Source organism: Panthera onca, chromosome B3 (assembly GCF_046562875.1).
Source record: "Panthera onca isolate mPanOnc1 chromosome B3, mPanOnc1 haplotype 2, whole genome shotgun sequence".
NCBI lineage: Eukaryota > Metazoa > Chordata > Mammalia > Carnivora > Felidae > Panthera > Panthera onca.
In genome coordinates, this window is record NC_138344.1 from 110,774,529 (window position 1) to 110,797,120 (window position 22,592).

The 22,592-nt window shown below is 44.3% G+C and overlaps 1 protein-coding gene and 1 long non-coding RNA gene across 5 annotated transcripts in view; both read left to right on the forward strand.

Annotated features, from left to right (window-relative positions):
- The window catches only part of LOC132669993 (uncharacterized), a 64,091-nt gene extending 43,144 nt beyond the window's left edge, over positions 1 to 20,947 (forward strand). For 2 of the 4 annotated variants that reach the window (XR_013556062.2, XR_013556064.2), the window contains 4 exons: positions 3,360 to 3,494; positions 4,406 to 4,567; positions 8,802 to 8,839; positions 9,303 to 14,519. This is a non-coding gene — a long non-coding RNA (uncharacterized LOC132669993). Of the gene's footprint in view, positions 1 to 3,359; positions 3,495 to 4,405; positions 4,568 to 8,801; positions 8,840 to 9,302; positions 14,520 to 15,876 lie in introns of those variants that run through there. The other 2 variants (XR_013556063.2, XR_014137833.1) reach the window with 2 other exon arrangements.
- Positions 1 to 22,592, forward strand: part of CHURC1 (churchill domain containing 1) — a 417,546-nt gene that overhangs the window by 276,930 nt on the left and 118,024 nt on the right. The gene's annotated exons all lie outside the window — the stretch shown is intronic.

Below are 22,592 nucleotides of genomic sequence, written 5' to 3' on the forward strand. Positions count from 1 at the left end.
GCAGTCTTGTGAGATTGAGCCCTTACCTGATGTTATCTCCAGGTAGGTAGTGTCAGAATTGAGTTAAATTGTAGGATACTCTGCTGGTATCCAAGACTTGCTTGTTATTGTGGGGGAAAAAAACCACACATTTGGTGACCAGAAGTGTCAGACATGAAGTGTTCTGTGTAAAGTAGACTCACAGGGAAGAAAGACATAGTAGAAGAATTGGGTTTTTCCTTTTATGCCTACCTAGCTCAGTGAAATCCCAAAGTCCTAGTAGGGGTATGTGTGTGTGTGTGTGTGTGTGTGTGTGTGTGTGTGTGTATGGAAACCAGTTCTAAAGTGTATAAGAAAGCCAAGCATCTAGAATAACCAAAACAATATTGGAAAAGAAGAACAAAATGAGGGAACTCAAGCTGTGTTCAAAACTTACTTACTTTAAAGCTACAGTAATTGAGGAGCTAGGGTATTGGGGTAAGGATAGGTATATACATCAAAACTAAAAGAAGGTCTAGAAAAAGACCTATATTTTTATGGCTAAGTAATTTTTGACAGTATGGCCAACTCACTTCTATGGGACGATAGGCTTTTCAACAGATGATGCTGTAACAGTTGGATTCCTTACTAAAAACATGAACTTTGGGGCACTTGGGTGGCTCAGTTAGTTAAGCATCCAACTTTGACTCAGGTCATGATCTCACATCTTGTGGGTTCGAGCCCTGCATCGGGCTCTGTACTGTCTCCCTCTCCCTCTCCCTCACTGCCCCTCCCCAACTTGTGCTCTGTCTCTCTCTCAAAAATAAATAAACATTAAAAAATTTTTAAAAAAACCATGAACTTTGACCAGCACTTCACACCATACATAAACATTAATTTGAGAGAAATCATAGACCTAAATGTAAAAGATAAACCATAAAGCTTCTAGAAGGATAAATAGGAGAATATCTTCACAATCTCTGAGTAGTCAAAGGTGTTTTTGGACAGCTTACAGAAAACAATAGCTATAAAAGAAAAATATCAATCTATTAGATCATATCAAAATTAAAAATTTCTGCGCCCTTGAGAAAAATGACTAGGTAGACCACAGACTGGGAGAAAGTATTGCAAAACAAAGAATGTTATCAATAAAGTATAAAACATTTCTGAAACTTAATAAGAACAGTAACCCAATTAAAGAGAATGGGCAGATACTTCATATAAGAAGATATACAAATGGCTGGTAAGCACATCAAAAAGGGCTCACTGTCACTAGTCAGCAGGGAAATACAAATTAAAACAAATTAAACACACCCACTAGAATAGCTAAAAACAAGATACTGACAACACCAAATGTTGATGAGGATGTGGAGCAACTGGAACACTCATACACCATTTTGGAAAACAGTTTGGCAGTTTTTCATAGAGGAGCTCGTACTCATACTCTGAACCAGCAATTAAATTTCTAGGCATTTACCCAAGAGAAATAAAAACATATGTCCACAAAAAGACTTATATAAGAATGTTCTGGGCTCTGCTGCCTAACTAGCTGAGTGACCTTAAGCCTGTACTTTACCACTCTGTACCTCTTTCCTCTAAAGTAAAATGGCATTAATATCAATGTGGTGAATAATCTGAAGGGGAAATCAAAATGCCGTATACACAGCCTCCTTCTGAGAAAAGTAGCACCACTAGTCTTTCCCCAATGTGGCTGCCATGCCTTGTGCAGCATACTTTGCTAGTGGCCCAACTTGACTCCCTTGGGAGTCAAGATAAGGTCTGGGACAAGATAAGGTCTGGGACACAAGCTGGACTCAACCACACAATGGAGGCCTTGGCTGGGCCAGAGCTGAAGTTGGATTTGTCTGGCAAAAGGAGTATGGGTCCCCCAGCTCCCCACTTCCTCTAAGAACCTGTTTCTACCAAAGAATTCTGAATTTCTACCAAAGCTTGAGCAGCATTCGCATTTGGGATTCAGAATTAGATAAGTAAGTCTGAGAGCTTTCCATTCTGTAGGAGATGCTAGGGTCCCTGAGAAAGCATTTAACATAAATGAAGAAAGACCCAAACCCAACCATGGGAAGGGGAGGTGTCTGTGTGACCTTGCAGTGAGCAAGCCTGTATTTGAGAGATGGAAAGTATCAGTGTTGTGATGGACTCTTCAGCTTCCCATCAAGCCAGCGACTCATTTCTCCTTGCCAGAGATTGGCTTAAGAATAGGCATGTACCCAATTCTGGCCAATGAGATATGAATGGAATTCTACAGGACACTTTCGGAAAGTTTCTGTGCTTCTAAGAAGCAGATACAGAAAGAGTGTCCTTTTCTTCCTCTAGATATTATTGTGTCTGGTGAAGACATCTTATTACTACAAAGGGGACCAGCTGGAGGACAAAGCCAACATCTTGAGGGCAGAAAATCAGAGAGATAAAGACAACCTGGGTCCCTAATACCTTGAGCTGCTCATTGTACTGCACCTGGAGCCCACAACTGCTGCAATTCCCTGTAGTGAAATAATGTATTTCCTTATATGTTTGAATCTGAGTTTTCTATTACTTGCGGCTAATGCATCCTAATCAACAGTCCAAGAACTGGACTGGAATTCTTACATTAGCTGAGGAGAGCTTAGAGCTAATAAGATTTGAGTATTAACAAGCTGTAACTGGTATCCTCACAGACTGGTGGCACCAGTACAGTGGGGTCATTCATGCTTCTATACGTGTCAGGCGTGACTCTTACTGTACAGCCCAGCTGAGCTAGGAATATTGTACTCCTCTGCTTTTTTCCCTTTAATCAAAGTAAATCTGACTCTGAACTCCCAATCCTATTCAGTGGGCAGATTATTAATCGGTCATTGTGGGAGCTCAACCCCTTGAAAAATTGTGCCTAATTGGGCAAAAGTGTAGAGGCATCTCACTCACTCATCGGCCGATAGTCCACACTTTGGTGCCTCAGGTCTCATCCAATTTGGTGATTTTAGTGTTTCTGAGTCATACTTTAGGGCCCAGGGATCTTTGTTGAGGCTGGAAACCCAATGCCTAAGGCCTTGCATCCCCTGAGATCTGGCCCTTACCCAAGACTCTGATGGACTCTGTTCTCATAATCAGAGTTGTTTTCTAACTCTCTGGTCTTTGAGCACACTGCTTTCTCTTTCCTTGCCCTTCAAAGCCCTCCTTCGTCCACCCTCTTCTCCCTCAGGGTGTCTGCACCATCTCATAAATGAGCCAGGGCTTTTTAGCAAAGACAAGAAGATCTATTAGCTTTAAGCAGCTTCTGTTTTCAGTCCTGCAAGAATTCCTAAGGCAAGAAAAAACAAAAAGCCTGACTAGCAGTGCCTGCTTGTAAAGAGAAGGCAGTGGAAAAATACAGCAAATTTATTAATATGGCAATTATCTTGTCACAGGTACCTCAGAGGTGACAGGGGAGAACTCAGCCCAATAGAGGGCTGGCTCCATGCTGAGTGGCAGCCAGCCAACCAATGAGAGTGGGACAAAGAGAAAGAAGGTGGATCCTGAGCACCGATGGGGAAACTTTCCTGGTAACTTGCAAAACCTGCCTCACAGTCTGGAATTGAAACCCTGGCAACCAGTTGCCTCTTCCCAGTTGCCACTTTTCTACCTTGTCCCTGGGTGTTCTTGAAAATACATTTTCATTCCCAAAGCATTCTGTCTGCCTTGTGATCACACATGGAGCTACAATAAATGCTCACCTACGAGGGAGTGGGAAGGATCAAATGGGGATAATGTACATGAAAGGTCTTAGAATTGTTCAACAGGTATGGAGGTGCCGGCATCTCACCCAGGGCTGGAGCCACTCCTGGTCTTCCCCAGCCTCCTTTGTGAAGGTCACCTTTCTTATGGCCCTGGTGGTCCCCATCAGCAGGTATCCTCCACGGCCCTCCAGGTGGCTGTGAGACTCCTGGGCTTCTGGACTTGCCCCCAGGTAAACAAGGCCAGCAAAAGTACATGCTGGATTTAGACAGTATCTTCCCACCTAGCTGAAAGGACCTTTGAGACCATTAAGGGCAACTCCTTAATTTTACAGATAAGATTCCTGAGGTTAGAAGGCCAGGGGACTTGGCTAAAGTCAGGTGAAGACATAAAGGGACAACATTAGGGTGTGAGCTCTTTGTTCCCAGCCTTCCCTTGTCATCCTAATCTCCCAATACGGTTTCTGCCCCTTGATCCTGACTGTCCCCTCTGGTGCCTTTGAATGATTGACCAACACTATCTTGTGGCTGCCTTTGAGGGCAGCACACCTCCTTCAGAAGGCTCTCTCCAGGCTTTGGGGCTGTAAGATGATTAATCCAAGGAGAAGAAAGGCATGCAGAGCCCACGGGACTCAGATCTTGGGCTGGGTCCTTGCTCCTTCTCACTGTCATCCTCAGAGTATTTTTGGAAAGAAATGGGACTATGGATTACTCAGAAGATAGCTCTGGGCATTTCTCAGTTTACAGGTATCTTCTGGGCATACTCACTGGTGACTTTCAGACCAGAAGCATTTCAGCCTGAAGATGACCTTCAATCAAACCATGGAGCCAACAAGTCGGGGGTTTCTTGACTCCTATTGTCTTGATTGGTCTAACAAACACCTCAGGGAATTCTGATTCAGGTAACCTATAGAGTACACGATCTAAGAAACTCTGTGTATTGGGCTGGTGAGCTTGGGCAAACCCCTTACCCACCATAAAATATGGATGAGAATATCCACTTCATAGCATGGTTGTGAGGATTACATAAGATGATGGAATGTAATGTCTTTAGTACAATATCATGCAATGGGAAACACTCAACACAAGTTCACTGTTATTGCTGCTATGATTATTTTAACTGGGTCACTGTTCAGCTAGGCTCCTTGGTATGGCTGCCTGCTTCAAATCTCTGCCTGGTCTGAGAGATCTGTTGGAGATCTCTTCTTCAACCATCTACTTCCCAATCCTATCAGATAGATTTCTCATCTCTTACTCCCCAGGATAGACTGAAATGCCAGGACTGTCTCTGTTCTCCCACCACCCCTCAGCCACACACGCACATACACAACCTGTGCTTCAGCTCTGTGCATTGCCTCCTGTAAAAACTGGTTGTCAAGGTGTTGAGGGTGTTAATAGAAGTTGTCTTTGGGTGGGTGAGGTTGTAGGTGGGTTTTTAGAATTTCCTTTCTTTGCTTGTCTGTATTTTCTGATTTGTTTGCCATGGGCATGTGCAGCATTTGTACCAAGACAATATTATTTTTAATTTTTATAAAATCTGCTTGCTGTCTCTAGAAATTTTCCCTGAAGTGTTCTACTGCACTCTGAGCACTCCTTTGAACTCCCTGTCCCACTAGGCACTTCTTTGTGCTCTGTACTCCACTTGCATTCTCTTGTGAGTTGTTCTGTAGATGCTCTTAGAGGGGTTTTGCATCTGTGAATATGCAGTAGGCACCTTGAGGGTAGAGGCTGGATCATCTCTTCCATAGAAACAGCTGCCTTCGACTCTCCATTCTTCTCTCTGAACCACTGAGCCCGTGACTGAGAAGTCAAGGGTGCTTGGTTAGAGCAGGGCTTGATCTAGCCAGCTAAACTTCCCATTGTTCCCATTTTACAGTCCCTGACACTAAGGCTAACAGCAAAGTGCAGTTTCTGGGGAGCCATGATGCATATATAGGGCAGCTTTCAGCAGGAATTGGCTGTGTCATGGAGCTTGGGACCACGTCTTAGCTTGGGCATGAATTTAACCTAGATCTTGCAAAATCTCCACACAGCTACTTGTGTGACACAGAGAGATAACAGCCAGGGACAGGAGAGAGTGAGGGGCACACAGTATATGGAAGTGCTGGGAGCATCATATTAAGGGGAACGGTCTGGGAAATCTTCAGAAAGCATGTACGTCTCGGATAGACCTGAAGGGATTGCTGAGGACATGGAGGGGTAGGGTGGGAAGAAAGGCAGGGGTGGGGTACAACACTGAGGAGAGACGGCATTAGGTTAGGAGCTGGCTGGTGGGTTAAGTGGTTAAAAGCTCAAGCTCTGGAGTCAAAGGATGTGGATTTGAGTCATTAACAAACTATGTGATCTTGGGAAAGTTTCTTGCCTTCAACAGGTCTGGGTTTTCTTATCTGTGTAATACAGCTAAAGGCAGTTCCTTTCTATTAGAATTTTTATGAGGAATTAACAAAATAATGCTTATAAAATGCACTTTAAACACACAATAAATGCCAGCTAAGGTTGCTGCTAGTATTTATTATGTATATTTGGCATTTGTTTTCCAGAAGAATCTCATTGCACATTCATCCAGGCCTTTCTTTCCCATGCATTTGTTCACCTACATTCATTCACTAGTACATATATGTAATAATTATACATAAGTGCACATATTATAGATTATATATAATCATAATATAATAATAGGTAACATTTAAATAGCATATTCTATGTCAAACATTGTTTTAAGTACTTAATATATGTGAAACTCATTTGATCTTCCCAATAATGCTTTGAAGTAGGTATTATTATCATCCACATTTTATCTAGGATGAAATTGAAATTCAGAGAAGTTAAGCAGTTTGCCCGAGGTCACATAATTCATAAGTGCAAAACTAGAATTTTGGTTCCAAGGAATTTGGTTCAGATTCCGGGTTCTTAACTCCTTGGCTGTTGAACATCCATGCTATTTTCAAAGACTCTGGGAAGAACTGAAGGACAAAGTATGAATTAAACACCAGTCTGCAGGGAGATAGTAACCAGGAGGAGGGACAAGATACTTACAAAAGATCATACCCACCCAAGGGGGATCATGCTGCCTGGAAGTCTAGGTAGAACCCGCGTAGGCCTCTGGACGTGCCTGGATTGTCAGCTGTGACCAACTTGTGTATCAGATGACATCCCTATTGTAGACTCTCCAAGACCCCATTAACTTAGTGCATTGCTGATACCTCCTGGCCACAGTCAGTGCCACCTGTCCCATGAGGCTGGATGACATAATGTGATTGGTTGGGTATACAAACCCACCCCACTACTGGTTGAAAAAATAACTCAAAGTACAAAGCCTCCTGAGTATGGGTTGGGTCATTGCCCCATTGGGTCATTGAATCATTCACTGGCTGGCTATCTATTTTTTAGTTCTGTGTGCTGTGCTGGATACTACACTGAAAACATGTTTTTCTGCCCCTCTCCTGAGCACACTTCCCAAATCTCTAGGATTATTCCACTTAGCCCTTCCCAGCTTTAAACGGCTTATGCTTTGATATAAAGTTTTAGAATGTTGGCGCTAAAAAGATTCTAGATAGTGGTATCCTGGAGCTGGCTCATAGTAACTTGTAAGAATTGATTGTTAAATTTTCCAGAATTTAACAAGCCAATTGCTAACACAGCCATTATCAAAAATTACATCATATAAACTTACAGGTGAATAAATTATATTAAAAGCAAAGGTAATGAATACTCAAAACTCATTGCTTCATAATTACTTCCCCACATGGTATGCTATGGCATGCTCAACTCTGCATTCAATGATGTGACATTGGTGGCTTGAGTGTAGCCATGGTGGTAGTATTTACACCACAGAAATCAGCAAACACTACAAATCAGCACTCCCCACTCCCCAGACTATAATTAAACATTTCCTTGCACACTGCCCCTAGAGATAATCACATCTGGCGAATTTCACTATGTTTCAGCCAAGGAGATCCCCTGAGAGTCTTTGGTTGCTGCCTGAATGAGGAAGCAGAGGAGGTGTTGGGCAAAGTGAGAACAGGTGGGGCTCTCCCCATGGCCCCAGCCCCGAACTAGGCCAACGGCACAGTTGTTTGTTTTTAATATAAACTTATATACAAAAGTTTGTCTGAGTAAAGTTCTTTCCACAATTAAAAATAATGGAAAGTGACTAATTACAGTTCAGGAAATGGAACTTTTTATAGTTTGGATCCAGAGGAGGGAAGTGACTTGCTCTAGGTCCTGCAAAGCCTAGTCCACTGAGTTATGGGAGGGAGCCAACACGAGGGGCTCCTCATAGCGGGAGACAGCTCCCATAGACACTCATGGGAGCCATCTTCAGGGCTCCTCCCAGATGGGTGGTCCTCCCAAAACAATGTCCCAATCAAGGACACTGGGTTGTGGACTCCCAACCAAGCCTTGCGATTGCTTTTCTTGCAGAATGGAAATCCCTCTCCATACCTCTGAAGGACTGGCTGCGTTTCTGGATCCATATTCCCGGATTTGAGGCCAAGTTGAAAATCTTGCCCTCACAAACAGGTTTTTACATTTGCTCCCAACTTTCAGTTGGGGAAACCTGCTTGAAGCCTTAACAAACCAACCAACAAAACAAAACAGCTGTTTTATTTTTTATGACTCAAAGGCAGAAAGGGATGTCAAGTCTGGCTGGACAGCAAGTGGATGTGGTGGCAGTAGGGGTGTGGTTGATAGGGGAGAGTGGAAGGCAGGGGATGTGGGGAGAGAAGAGAAAAAGACACCTTTAAAAGAATAATTTTAGGGGTAAGAAAATTTAGCTATAGGTGTCAAGGAGAGTCCAATTTCCTGAGACTTCTAAAGTCTTGCTAATTGCTTCCTTCTTGCAAAACCTGGTCTCATGTGTTATCTGTCAGTTGTGCTTTCTTATGCAATCCACATTACACAGTGCCCAATGTGGACATGGGTGTGTTGTACAAACACATCTTTGTAGTAACACCACAACGAAGAATTCTGCAATAAGTGTTGTATGAATTTTCTAGGGCTACCGTAATGAAATACCACAGACTGACTGCTTTAAACAACAGAAATATATTTTCCCACAGTTCTGGAGGTTAGAAGTTCAAGATCAAGATGTGGACTGGTTTGGTTTTTCCTGAGACCTCTCTCCTTGTCTTTCAGGTGGGCACCTTCCTGCTCTCTTCACATGGTCTTCTTCTGTGAGTGGATATGTCTGATGTCTCTGTGTGTCCAAATTTCCTTTTCTAAGGACCCCAGGTTAGATGAGAGCTCGTCCTAATGGCCTCATTTTACCTTAATCACCTTTTTAAAAACTTATCTCCAAATACTGTTACCTTTTGAGGTAACTCAGATGTCTGAGGGAATTCATACATTGAAGTGAGGACTCCGACTTATGAATTCGAGGGATACAATTCAGCACATAACAAGTATTTAGGACCCATTTATCCTATACTACATGAAAAGGATCCCAGTCACATCCTTGGATATTAATGGTGTCCCCCCATTGACATTGAAAGGTTTTATCATGTACACAGATTCACTGCCATGCATTGGACTGGGAGCTCATCAGGTGAAATGCTTAAAAAGAAAATCTCATGTTGGCTTAAAGAATTTTGAAAGTTCTATCTCTCCTCCAAATCACCGTTTTGTCTGTTATTACAGGAGTTTATTTTCATAGGTGGGAAGTCCTCAAAGGATTTTCAATATTATCAGAAGCTACTGATGACATGGAAACAGGTGTAATGGCTGAACGTGGCTGGAAGTAATAACCGTGGTCAAGGTGAACAGGGTAGGTGAAGGTCAAACTGTTCCATCTGAAGCATGTATTGAGTACTTTGTCTTGTGCTCTATCACCCGTTCCTTCATTCTTTCCTGAATCTATTAGTCTTTGCCAGGCATCTAGAATGGGCTGGGCAACTGCAGATACACAGGTGAGTGGTGTTATCAAGTCCCTGCTTTTGTGAGTTTACAGATTAGCTATGTTAACTATTAAAAAATGATTCAAACAAACACAGCCCTTACCTTTACAAACAGAAAGGATTCGGCAGGGATTAGGAAATCACTTCTGGAGCCAGACTACGCCTGCAAGATCTGTGTAGGCAAAAATGGGTGCCCACTCCTGATTCTCTGTACCCAGGAAACTGGCGATGGGGTACTGGTCCAGTACCTCCAACCACGTTTACCAGGAAACAGCAGACAAAGTGGACCATAGTCTCATCTCACATCTCAAGAGGGTGCTTCTGTTGTGCATTTTTCCATATGGGAGGAGCTCTGTTAGTGCAATACTCCTGCCCTCCCTGCATCCCTTCACATTCTCCTTCCCAGGGGAGGTGGAATGACAGAGCCGATTGGCAAGTTGGAAGAAGAAACTTGACATGCATGCAAGAGTCCCCACCTCTTCTCTTTCTTTTGGGAGTAAGTCGCCCCCTGGGAATGTGTCTTCTGCTCGGCATTTCTAGGGACAAGGTTTCCCCTGCCAGGTAGGAATGTGGTTTCCCAGTGTGGCCTGAGCCTGGCTTGGTAAATTGGTCTGATGTTGGAGTTCAGTGTTAGGAAGCTTACTTGCCTATAGTAACACTTGCTAATACAGATTTATAGGAAATAAAGGTAATGGTTTGAATTTGATACGCCAACTTTTTCCTTTCTTTTTCTTGTTTCCCTGTTGATTGAGAATCTGGTGAGGAAACTAGATCTGGTGACATGGATGCAAACTCTCCTTGTGCTTCTGTCTGCCATGATGCCTGCTGTTGGGATGACTCAGTCACTCTTGAAACATTGCACACCCATTTCCCACGTGCTCCTTATAGCAACCTGTTGGCAAGGGCAGGACTGGATTTATCAGCTGAGGAGCTAAGACTGCAACTATTAGTGCTTCCAGCCTATTCCATATTGCGATACACACAGGAAGTTGAAAAAAAAGTATACATCTACGTGCATATCAATCTATGCATCTGTACCCATATCCATGCCTCACCACGGAGAAGGGATGAGGCTGCTGGCACCAGAGGGGACAAGCTCAGAGATCTTGGCTGTCCAAGGCCTTACCTGCTTATTGAAAGCAGTGAGAAGAGCAATATATCAGCATACCTGTAAACCCATTCTTTGCCCACCAGTTGGAAAGTTCTAGCTAGGAGAAGCATGCTAACTAGTTCAAGGCCACACAGTTAATATACAGAATTTGAACCCAGATCCTCTGAGTCTAACTCTAAAGAATCTCAAACACAGTCTGAAATGGGGGAGGCAGTTGTTACCATCATTCACGTTCCCTCTGGCTTGCTGGGTCAGGGAAGGTTCAAAGCGATGGCCTCTCATCTGGTCTGTGTCGACTGGACCAATCCCTATCCGGGGATGCAGTCTGCCTCCTGTCAGGTCTCCCCCTTTCTGAACTGGAGCAGATGTTTCTAGTTACCTTCTGGAGAAGGGAGTTCAGAGGAGTCTGTATTAAGGTCTCCTTGATCTGGTCTAGTGCTCTGCCACGGGGAGACAGTACCTACTGGATAGCTAAGGTGCTTCCCTATTTCTAAATACAGGCAAAGCCCTCATCTCCAATGTGATGAAAACAGTAGATGGAAAACAGTAGATTAATTTAAAATATTATTTAGGGGAGCCTGGGTGGCTCGGTCAATTGAATGTCCGACTTCGGCCCGGGTCGTGATCTCATGGTCCGTGGGTTCGAACCCCGCACCGGGATCTGTGCTGATAGCTCAGAGCCTGGAGCCTGCTTCTGGTCCTGTGTCTCCCTCTCTTTCTGCACCGACCCCCCCCCCACCCCGCCTCCACTCGTGTTCTGTCTCTGTCTCTGTCTCTCTCAAAAATGAATAAACCTTAAAAAACTTTTTTCAATAAAATATTATTTAAAGGGTAACCATGAGAAACATACCTTAAACTTCTTATTTTAATTTAAAACATATACAGGTATGTTCAGGCACCATTTTTTTTTTTTTTAAGTAGGTTCAAGGCATTTTCTTGGTGCACGCTTCTATTAATTGGAATTTGTTTTATCTTTCTTGTATTGACTATACTAACAATCCATTTATCCTATATATATTTACTGTGTTCGTTCTATGCACCTGGCATATTCTAGGTGCTGGAGATATAGCAGTGACCAACACAAAGTCTCCACACTTTTGGAGTTTACATTCTATCGGAATCTTCAGTAAGTTCCAGTTCAGGTTTCTTTAAAGAAGAGGGAGAACTTAAAGACACAAGACAATCGGAGTACAGAATCATCCTAAGATGTTTATGATTTTTTCCCCAGTCTTTCTCAAATGTCTCCCATACCAGTTCAACAGGACTTTTTGTGTGACTTGTCCTTAAATGTTAATTTAAGGACAAAACATTAAATGTTTTCATAGGAACAAAAACTCTTTTTTTAATTAAAAATTTTTTAGAGAGAGAGAGAGAGAGAGTACACAAGCAGGGAAAAGGGGCAGAAGGAAAGAGAGAGAGAGAGAGAGAGAGAGTCCCCAGCAGGCTCTGTGCAGAACCCAACATGGGGCTCGATCCCACAACCGCGGGATCATGACCTGAGCTGAAGTCAAGAGATGGATGCTCAACTGACTGAGCCACCCAGGCTCCCCAAGCCTCTTTCTTTGTACTCACATTTCACTGGTTTTCACAATAATTAAGTCACACAACCAGAATTGCAAGGACAATGGGCAGAACTGTGGGAACAAATGGCCCTGACCCATTGGAAGCACTCAGCTCAACCTGTGGGAACAGAAGCACTTGAGGGAACCTCTCCTAGTCGAGCATCCGGCATGCCGTGGGCACACTTGGTTTTCTAGAGGAAGCAGAGAGCCTCCATTAACCTGGTGACTTGGTCAGGAGGAGGTCAGTTTTAAAAGCTTCTGCCACACTGACTCCCTGGTCCTCTCCAGACCAAATATATACTGAGCTTTGAGACTGCAGTATTTTATTAAAGGGCTCAAGTACTTATTCCAAAGCTTTACAAGGATGGGGGAAACTAGGAGTTATGCTTAGGTGTTACTCTGTTTTTATAAAACTGCATATTTCTCTTATTGCTATGGCTTGGCAACTGTTCTCCTGGCCTGGATTTCACGGCAAAGAGCCCTCCTATTTACTAGCTGAAAATGCCCCGTCCAGAACCATTCATGACAAACGGTGCAGGGCTCAAGTAGTCGATCTCTGATGACCACGTTTCTCCCCGATAGCAGAGGGTAAGTATTCAGTTCATCCTCTGTAGCAAACGCCTGCTCAATGGGAGAGCCCGTTGTCCTCTCGTTTGTAAAAGGAGAGAAGAGAGTATGTGCCTGTGTGTCCCGACAACAGCTCACCAGAAAGAGCCATGTGAGGAACAAACAGGCCATCATGATGAGAAGTCAAGGATAAAGGTTGTCCGGTGTCCCACAGTGCTCCTAAAATGACAGTGACGTGATAGAGATTGCTTAATAGATCTGCTTAATGTTACAAACACGGAACCTCAGACACTTGAGGAAAATGACTTGTGGAAGACAGAGCTAGCCTGAGGCAAAGCGGGAGTAAGAAGTCTCTGGCAGTCAGGCATTGGTTCCCTCTACTATACCTGCTGTTCTCAAAGGAGGGTCCACAGACTCCTGGGGATCCCTGCAACACTTCTGAGGGGTTCATGAAGTCAAAATGATTCTCATGGGGGCACCTGGGAGGCCCAAAGCCTCTGTCTCCCTCTCTCTCTGCCCCTCCCCCTCTCGCACTTTCTCTCTCAGAAATAAACATTAAAAGAAAAGATTTTCGGGGCGCCTGGGTGTCTCAGTCGGTTGGACATCCGACTTCGGCTCAGGTCACGATCTCGTGGTCCTTGAGTTCGAGCCCCGTGTTGGGCTCTGTGCTGACAGCTCAGAGCCTAGAGCCTGCTTTGGATTCTGTGTCTCCCTCTCTCTGCCCATCCCCTGCTCATGCTCGCTCTCTCTCTCTCTTTCTTTCTCTCTCTCAAAAAATGAATAAACATTTAAAAAATATTTTCATAATAATACTATGATTGTTTTGCCCTTTGCACTATGTTAACATTTACACTGAAGGTACAAAAGCAATGGTGGGTAAAACTCCTAGCTTCTGGGCGCGAATCGAGGCAGGCATCAGGGTGTACTAGTCATCCTTGCCACACACTTAAAAACAAATGCCAGTTTCATTTAAGGATGTCCTTGATGAAGTAGTAAAAATGATTACCTTATTTATTTATTTATTTTTAATGTTTTATTTATTTTTGAGAGAGCACAAGCAGAGGAGGGGCAGAGGATCCAAAAGTGGGCTCTGCTGAGCCCAACGTGGGGCTTGAACCCATGAGCCGCGAGATCATGACCTGAGCCAAAGTCGGACGTGTAACTGACTGAGCCCCCAGGTGCCCCTGATTAGTCTTTTTAAGTACCAACACTTTTCAAAATATTCTATGTAACAAAATGGGGAGTATGCATAAATACTTTTATTGCATTTCGGGGTATGATGGTTACCCCTAGGAAGTGTACTGAGGTGATAAATCTGTGTGTTGAACTAGCCATTTTTTTTTTTCATGGAGCATCTTTTCTTTCCCTTTCTCTCTCTCTCTCTTTCTTTCTTTCTTTGCTTCAAAGACTAAATGACAAAGAGTGCTTTTTCAGACCGGGTATTTGGCAGATATTTTCTTTAAGTGAACAAAGGGAGTCTGTCACTTTGAGGAAAACAACTGATGGTATTTGTTGCCAATGATAAAATTTGAACTTCCAAGGGAAAATGAGAATTTTGGAAAACTCGTATCTATTACTGTGGAGCTTGACAGCTTCCTAATATTTGGACTTTTCTAATGAGATCGATGGTGATATTAATGAATGTGATTTTTAAATACTGTCTAATGAAATTATGAACATTTAGAATATTTGTATAATTCAATAAACCAGCATTTTCCAATGCACGGTATTACAAATCATACATGGATAAAAGATCCAATCAAAGTTCATAATAAAGCAATGGATTTTAATGTAACAGTATACAAAAATATATGCTTTCAGATTTCACACTGCAACTACCCTTTAACTTGCTACATTTTGGTGCAGCATCAGAAAGAATATCTAAAAATATTCAAAATACTATTAAATACTCTGTTTTTCCAGCTATTATCTGTGTAAAGTCAGACTTTCTTCATATACTTCAACCAAAACAACACATTGCAACCTATTGAGTACAAAAGTAGATATGGGAATCCATATTGCAAAAATTGCAAAAAAAGCTGCAAAAATGGAATGCACTATTACTCTTCCCACTAATTCTTTTTTATTTTGGAAGTTTTTTTAAATGAAAATATTTATTTATGGGGCACCTGGGTGGCTCAGTCGACTGAGCGTCCGACTGGCTCAGGTAGTAATCTCACAGTTTGTGGGTTTGAGCCCCGCATCGGGCTCTATGCTGACAGCTCGGGGCCTGGAGCCTGCTTCAGATTCTGTGTCTCCCTCTTTCTCTGCCCCTCCCCTGTTTGCACTCTGTCTCTCTCTCAAAAATAAATAAAAAACATTTTTTAAAAAAGGAAAATATTTATGTTATTTCTATTATGGTAAAATGTCATTTATGTTAACATGTAATGGATTTATTTTTGTTAGTTTTAATTAATGAATAAACATTTCAATAAAACTTTTCTCCTGATCAACATAATCTACATAAGTTTTAAGAGTGTAGGGGCGCCTGGGTGGCTCAGTCGGTTAAGTGTCCGACTTCAGCTCAGGTCATGATCTCGCACTCCGTGAGTTCAAGCCCCGCATCGGGCTCTGTGCTGACAGCTCAGAGCCTGGAGCCTGTTTCGGATTCTGTGTCTCCCTCTCTCTCTGACCCTCCCCTGTTCATGCTCTGACTCTCTCTGTCTCAAAAATAAATAAATGTTAAAAAAAATTAAAAAAAAAAAAAAAAAAAAGAGTGTAAAATGGTCCTAAGACTAAAAAGTTTGAGAACTGCTACATCATACCAGGCTGCCTTCCAGAAAGTAGACTGGAGATGTACTTCTTTTCTCCTTTACACAAATAAGCCCGTGCTATTATTGTTTTATTTTATTTTAAAGTTTATTTATTTTCAGAGAGAGAGAGAGAGAGAGAGGGAGAGGGAGAGGGAGAGAGAGAATCCCAAGCAGGCTCCTTGCTGTCAGTGCAGAACCAGACGAGATCTCACAAACCATGAGATCATGACCTGAGCCGAAACCAAGAGTCAGACACTTAGTTGACTGAACTACCCAGGCGCCTCTAAAACTACTTTTTTTGTTTTTTTTTTTTAATCCAACCAGCCCTCTTCCTTGAGAACTGTTAAGAAGTAAAGAAAACTGCAAAAAGAACTACAGATTCCTGAAATCAAAGGAACAAAAACAATGGGAGAAGGCAACAGAAGCAAATAAATGAGTTTCTCCAGAGCTGTGCAAGGTTGACCAGGACTCCCCTCCCTGCAGCCTGGTGGGAGTTGCTATTTCTTTTTGCATCATGGGCCTGGCCTCATGCCCACTCCCTAAGCCTCAACCCTATCCCAGAATGCTGTTCTCTGGGGCCTCGAAACATACATGGATGTGTTAAAGCCTTGGGCGGCTTGGCACCCCACAGCCCTCGCTCCCAGTACCGTCTCTGGGTTACAATGCAGGGAAAGGCACTAATCAGATTGTGCCTCCACCAGCCCCTGTTGTGAGGTTTAGGCCCAAGATGAGAAGGGAAGGCCCCTGTTTCTGGACTGAAAAGGAAATGTAAATCTCTCACAGGCCACGTGCCAGAAGCTGCCGGGAGACCATTTCCCTGTTAGTAAACAGGGCCTCCTGGGCCATCTTTCTCTTCTTTAATAACCTGTGGGGCACCTATTGATTGCACATGCTGGTCCCTCATAAATTATAACAGGGATGCCTCCTAGTTGCTCTGGAGCTGCGTGGATGGGAAAATTGGCTCACTAATACCTCATGCTCATGGAGCACGGTGTATTGCGCCACATAAACATGAAGAATATGTATCATCAGGCACCGAGAACGCACAGGAAACAACTCTAGCGGCTGCAGAGGCTTCTGGGCATGCTGCAGACTTTAATTAGCCAGTTTCTTCCACTGGTACTGGAGAGTGGCAGAAATGCTGATTACATGCCTCCTCCTGCAGAATGCTCTGCTTTCGGTTGTGGGGGCGGGGGGGGTCAAGCTCTGGTGGGTGGGTGATGGGTCTGCTCTCATCCCTGCCCCCTCACCAGGATGGGAGCTGGCACATAGGAGGGAATATTCATCTTTTGTGCTCGAGCGCCTAGTTAGGAATCAAGACACATCTACACTCACTGCCACCTACAGCTGTATGATCTTGGGTAAATCCCTTAATCCCTCTGAATCTGCATCCCATCTGGGAAGTGGAGAAAGTAATATACCTAGTTGGTTGTGAGGTTTGAGGGAAATAAGGCTGACCTGGTGCCCTGTATGTTCTCAGTAAATACTTGGTGAAACTGAATTCGAATCAGCTAAAGGTCACGGTGGCAGGTATAGGTCTGAAACGATTTCCTTCTCCCGCCTCCAGAATCTGGCATCCACCACTACCTGTAGCCAACACCTGGCTCTTTAAGTAAGAAGCTTGGCCACGGAACTCACAGCTTGACTGGAAATGGTTCTCACATCCCTCTGTCTTCCTGTGCCCCTCCTGACTTGGCTTCTGAATTTAAAATTCACTTCACAGGGCACCTTTCTAAAGTGGACAGTAAACAGAAAAACATGCCAGCATGGCTTACCATTCTACGAAGAAAGCTTGGCATCTACACTCTCACACTTAACAGAAACTTCAGTGTCTCTAACTTGAAGCAGGCCCTGGGCAATTGGGTCCACTTGTGCTTTTCCAAAGTGAGTAACCTTGTCCCTGCAGCTCCACTTTTGCCATTGCATGAAAATGGACTGGAAGGACAGTGTGTGTGTACCCATGTTTTCCTGCCACTTCCCTTGGTCCTAGAAATGATCTCTGCTGCTCTGGAATACTGCGTAGGGGGTTGAATGGCGGTCCCCAAGAAGATAATCCACATCCAGAACCCGTGCATGTGACCTTCCTTGGAAAAAGGGTTCGTACAGATGCCATTAAATGAAGGATCTTGAGATGAGATCATCCTGGATTCCCGGGTGGACCCTGACCCAATGCAAAGTGTCCCTATACAGTCAGGAGGAGAAAACACAGACACAGAGAAGTCCATATGGAGATGCAAGCAGAGAGCTGCAGCCACAGGCCGAGGAGTCGCTGGGCCACCAGAAGCTGAAAGAGGCAAGCCAGGATTATTCTCTAGAGCCTTGGGAGGGAGTGTGGCCTGGCCAACAGTGTCTTCAGACCTTTGGCCTCCAGAACTATGAGAGACTACATTTCTCTTGTGTTAAGGCACTTAGTTTGTGGCAATTTGTGACAGCAGCTGTAGGAAACCGCTGCGGACGTGCTCCCAAGGATGGACCCCGGCTCGGGTACTTCTGTCACAGGAGATGCTCCTTCTCTCTCTGGGAGGATTTGCCAGAGCACCAGTCTCAGTGGCCAGGTGGGCAACCAGTTCTTGGGAAGTGCAAACACTCAGATGGAGCTGTGGCTGAGGATCCACACTGGAGAAAGCATGCTGGGATGCTTTCAGCATCTCTCGGCGGCCAGGGCATTGCAGAAATGGCCTAACTTTGGAACTAGACAGACTTTGGTTTAAAACTCAACTCCACTGTAAGCTTTGTGACTCCAGATGAACTACTTGCCCTCTCTGTGTTCCAACTTCCTCATCTATAAAATGAGGATAATAGCTCCTACCTTATAGGCAGGAGCAGATGCGGGATGAAGCCTGCATATTTTTAGAGACCCTTTTAAAGAAGAAGAAAGCTTCAAATCCAAAATTAGGAGTGGGGCCTTGTGCTAGGGAGGGGCTCCAAGGCTTACACTAAACCGCCTCAGCTTCCAGGGTGTTCCGAGGGTTACAGATAAAAGCATGAAGCTCTAGGCAGCCCTGGCTCCTAGCGAGTGCTTTGCAAGAGGTAAAGCTATCTGGATGAAGAATCCAACACTGAAGTGTCTACTGAAAGGCACACAGATATTTTTGTAACACACAGAAAAATGTATGATAGAATACATTCCATGGCGGGTTGCTAGTTGATGGCTTGACATCCGTTTTTCCTTTCTTTTCTGTAACAGAAAACTGACATTTTGGGGCATGCCCATGTGCTCAGCTAACACCTAGCTTTCCAAGCATCTCTTGCAAAGAGGTGTGGCCAGGAGACAAAGCTCTGGCCCAAGAAGTATAAGCAAATACAGGTAAGACACTTCCATACAATCTTCTTAAGGGAGCGTGTTCGCAACTGAATTGTGCCTCCCTCAACCACCATTCATACGTTGAAATCTTAATCCTTAGTATCTAAGACGATGACCTTATTTGGAAATAGGGTAATTGCAGGTTAATTAGTTAAGATGAGGTCATTAGGGTGGGCCATAGTACAACATGAATGGTGTCCTTATAAAAAGGGGATATTTGAACCGAGAACCACATGAGGCAGAGAATGCAGTGATGCTTGTGCAAAACTAAGGAACATCAAGAATTGTGAGCAGATTCCCTGTAGAAAGGGGAGAGGCATGGAATAGATTTGGCCTTATAGTCCTCAGAAAGAATCAGCCCTGCTGACAACTTAATTGCAGACATTTGGCTTGCAGAACCATGAGACAATAAGTACATTTCTGTTGTATAAGCCACTCAGTTTGCAGTAGGTTGTTACAGCAGCCCCAGCAAACTAACACAGACAGATATGTCCTCCTTCACCAAGCTTCCATATTGCTGCATGGAAGGCAGATAAGAGGGCTGGTCCTCCATTAGCCATCTTGGTCCATGAGGATGAGGGAGAGCAGAGAGCTAAATGCAGTCTGGGACCCTAAAACTTCAAGAAACTTTCAGACTAGCCCTGTTCTGCCTACCTTTGGGCTTTTTTTCCTGAAAAATAAGTAATCTTGAAGGTTTTGTTGTTGTTATGGTTTGTTTTCTGAAATGTAGCTGAACATAATCTTAACTGATACATAGTTTTGATAAATTAGTGATTCTCTGGGAGAGGATGAAGATTGGAATATCTGGTAGGGGAATTTTAGCTTTACCTGTAATGTTTCAATTTTGATAGCAGAATGTATTCATGTATTATTTTCTAATTAAACATTTTATAATAAATAAGTTACAAAGAAAAAAAAGAGGGATGACAACATACAGATTAAGAGAGGCCTAAGAAATGTATCAACCAATCGCAGTGCACGAACCTGATTTGAATCTTGACTTAAAACAAAAAATTTTTTTAAACCTATGAGCTAATCAGGGAAAATTTAATATTAATTGGATAGTTGCCATTATGGACTTAATATTAATTTTTATGCATGCTAATAATACCATGGTCATATATTTAAGGTGCTCTTATCTTTTAGGCTCTAAAACATTGTTTTGCACCCTCAAGACTTTTTATTTTGGGCCAAAGAATTTTTTTTTGAGTACAGTTGATACACAATGTTACATTAGTTTCAGGTGTACAACATAGTGATTTGACAATTTGTATATTATGCTGTGTTCACCACAAGTGTAACTACCATCAGTCATCATACAACGCTTTCATAGTATCATTGATTATATTCCCTATGCTGTGCTTTTTATTCCATATGAATGACTTATTCATTCCATAACTGGAAGCCTGTCTATCTCCCTCTCCCCTTCACCCATTTTGTCCTTCCCCCAGCCCCCTAGCCACCATCAATTTGTTCTCAGCATTTATAGGTCTCATTCTGCTTTTGTTTGTTCATGTTGTTGTTGTTGGTTAGGTTGCACTTATGAGTGAAATCATACGGTATTTGTCTTTCTCAGTCTGACTTATTTCACTTAGCATACTATCCTCTAGGTCCATCCGTGTCTCAACCCTTGGTTGTGGGGAGCTCTCCCATACACCGTGGGATGTTTAGCAACATCCCTGGATTGTACTCACGAGATACTAGCAGCACACCCCTCCCCCAAATTATGACAATCAGTAGTATCTCCAGGCATAGTCAAATGTCCCCTGGCAGTGGGGGGTTGTGGGGGCACACTTGGTCTGGGTTAAGAACTACTGCTCTAAAATTTAGGGAAATTTTCGAGAGGTTTACTAGAATATTTATGGGTGAAATGATTTGATGTTTGGGTTTTGCTTCAAAATAATCTATGTGATGGGAGTGGGTAAACTGTTTCATAATGAAAAGTCTAAAATACAGCTAAAAAATTTGAGTCTACTTGTACTTGTCTGTCAATATGGTGGACTCATTGTGAAATCTCTTGTCACTACAAAATCTGAATATACTGGATTAAAAAAAAAGCAAATATTTACCTTCCTTGGTTCAAGATCTTGTCTCATGTCTCCTACATGACTCTTAACACCCAAGGCCCCGGGCCTTTCTGACTGCGAGCAGGGCAGGCCCTCTCTCCCACATGACTAACTCAGCTCTACTGGGGACATTCCTCAGCCAGGGGCTCCACTTGGGCCTATTTAAATTGCCTGGTGACCTCACACCTGATGCTGCCTGGCACCAGTGCTCTATGGGCCTCCTCCCCAAGTCCCAAAGCTCCAGGCAGGAGGGAGTGTGTTTACAGCCAGATTCGTTAGGGCCCTGTCTTGCTCATCCTGCAGAGTCCAGCCCATCGGCTTTCGCTGTTTGCAGACACCTTTCGCCCTGGCCAAGCCCCAGCCCAGCCCACTCTCTTTAAACACGCGCCACACCTGTGCCCATCTCCTCAGCCAGCTGTTTCACTTGACCAGCTACTGCCTCACTTGGTCACCTGCTCAGGGTACTCCAGGCCCCCGTGGGGCTCACTCTTCCCTGGGGGTTTCTCCTGAGACGGACTCCGGGGTCCCCCTGATCCTCCCAAGGCTCGGGGCCTCACGCGGTTTGGTCGGGCCTCCCTAGTGGCTGGGCTGCGTTATCACCCGAGTCCGTCTGGGGTCAGTCAGGGTGGAAGGTGGAGGAGGGGCCTCTGAGCTGCAGGCAACTGCTGTCGAGAGTTCTGGGCCGAGGGGGCTCGGCGGGCTGCACGTGGTCTCCAGACACGAGGGTGAGGGACAGTCTGTCGGGTTCGGACCGAACCCGCCCCGGAGCCCATGGCGGCGGGAGGCGGTGGAAGCAGCCGGGCCCAGGGAGCCCCGCCCGCAGGCCCCTGTCGCCGGCGCAGAGCCGGGGGAGCAGGGAGGGCCTGGCTATTTTTACACGGACCCGGTTCCACCGCAGCGGCCGTTTTCGGGGTGGGCGGCAGCTCTCTGCTGGAAGCATCTTCGAGGTGAGAGGGCGGCAGGAGGCCTGAGCAACCACCACTTCCTCTACGTTTCTGAGTGTGGACCACCCGTCCTGGTTCTCCTCCAGGACAGGGGAAGGCTGGCCGCCTTCTTGCCTGGGAGGCAGTCACGGCCGCCGGTGCGTTTCCAGGGGAGCTGTGGACAGACTCAGGTGAGGCGCCCTTTCCCTCCCCTTCGTAGAAACGGAATGACGTGTGGGTTCACGACGGCACTCAGGAGTCGGAGAGCCCTGGGTTCAAATCCTACACGCTCCACTCACTAGCTGGCAAGGTGGTCAACATCTTTGTGCCTCACCTTTCCCATGGGAGAGGTGCACGTGTGAAATGAGAAAATGCGGCCTACTTCAGAAAGCTATTGTGTGAGCACTAAATGAGATTATATATGTATTTATAAACATAAACACATATTATCTACATGTATAATGCAGGACAGGAACTAGTAATATTGACCTCTCTCCGTTGTTCTCACACTACTCTTATTAATGACCCTCCTTTTATGCCAGCGAGGTGGGGGGTTGTCCTCAGTCTACACAAATGGCTTTTCCTTTCCTGCCAACATCTCATAGATACCTCTCATATCAAGGGTACCAGTGATAATTTAGGGGTCAGTAATCCTGCCTGTGCCTTTGGCTGTAGCTGTCTATAACCATCGACTTCAGTTTATCGAAAGCTTGGTCATGGAAACAAAGACCCTTTTCCTCCTCTCGT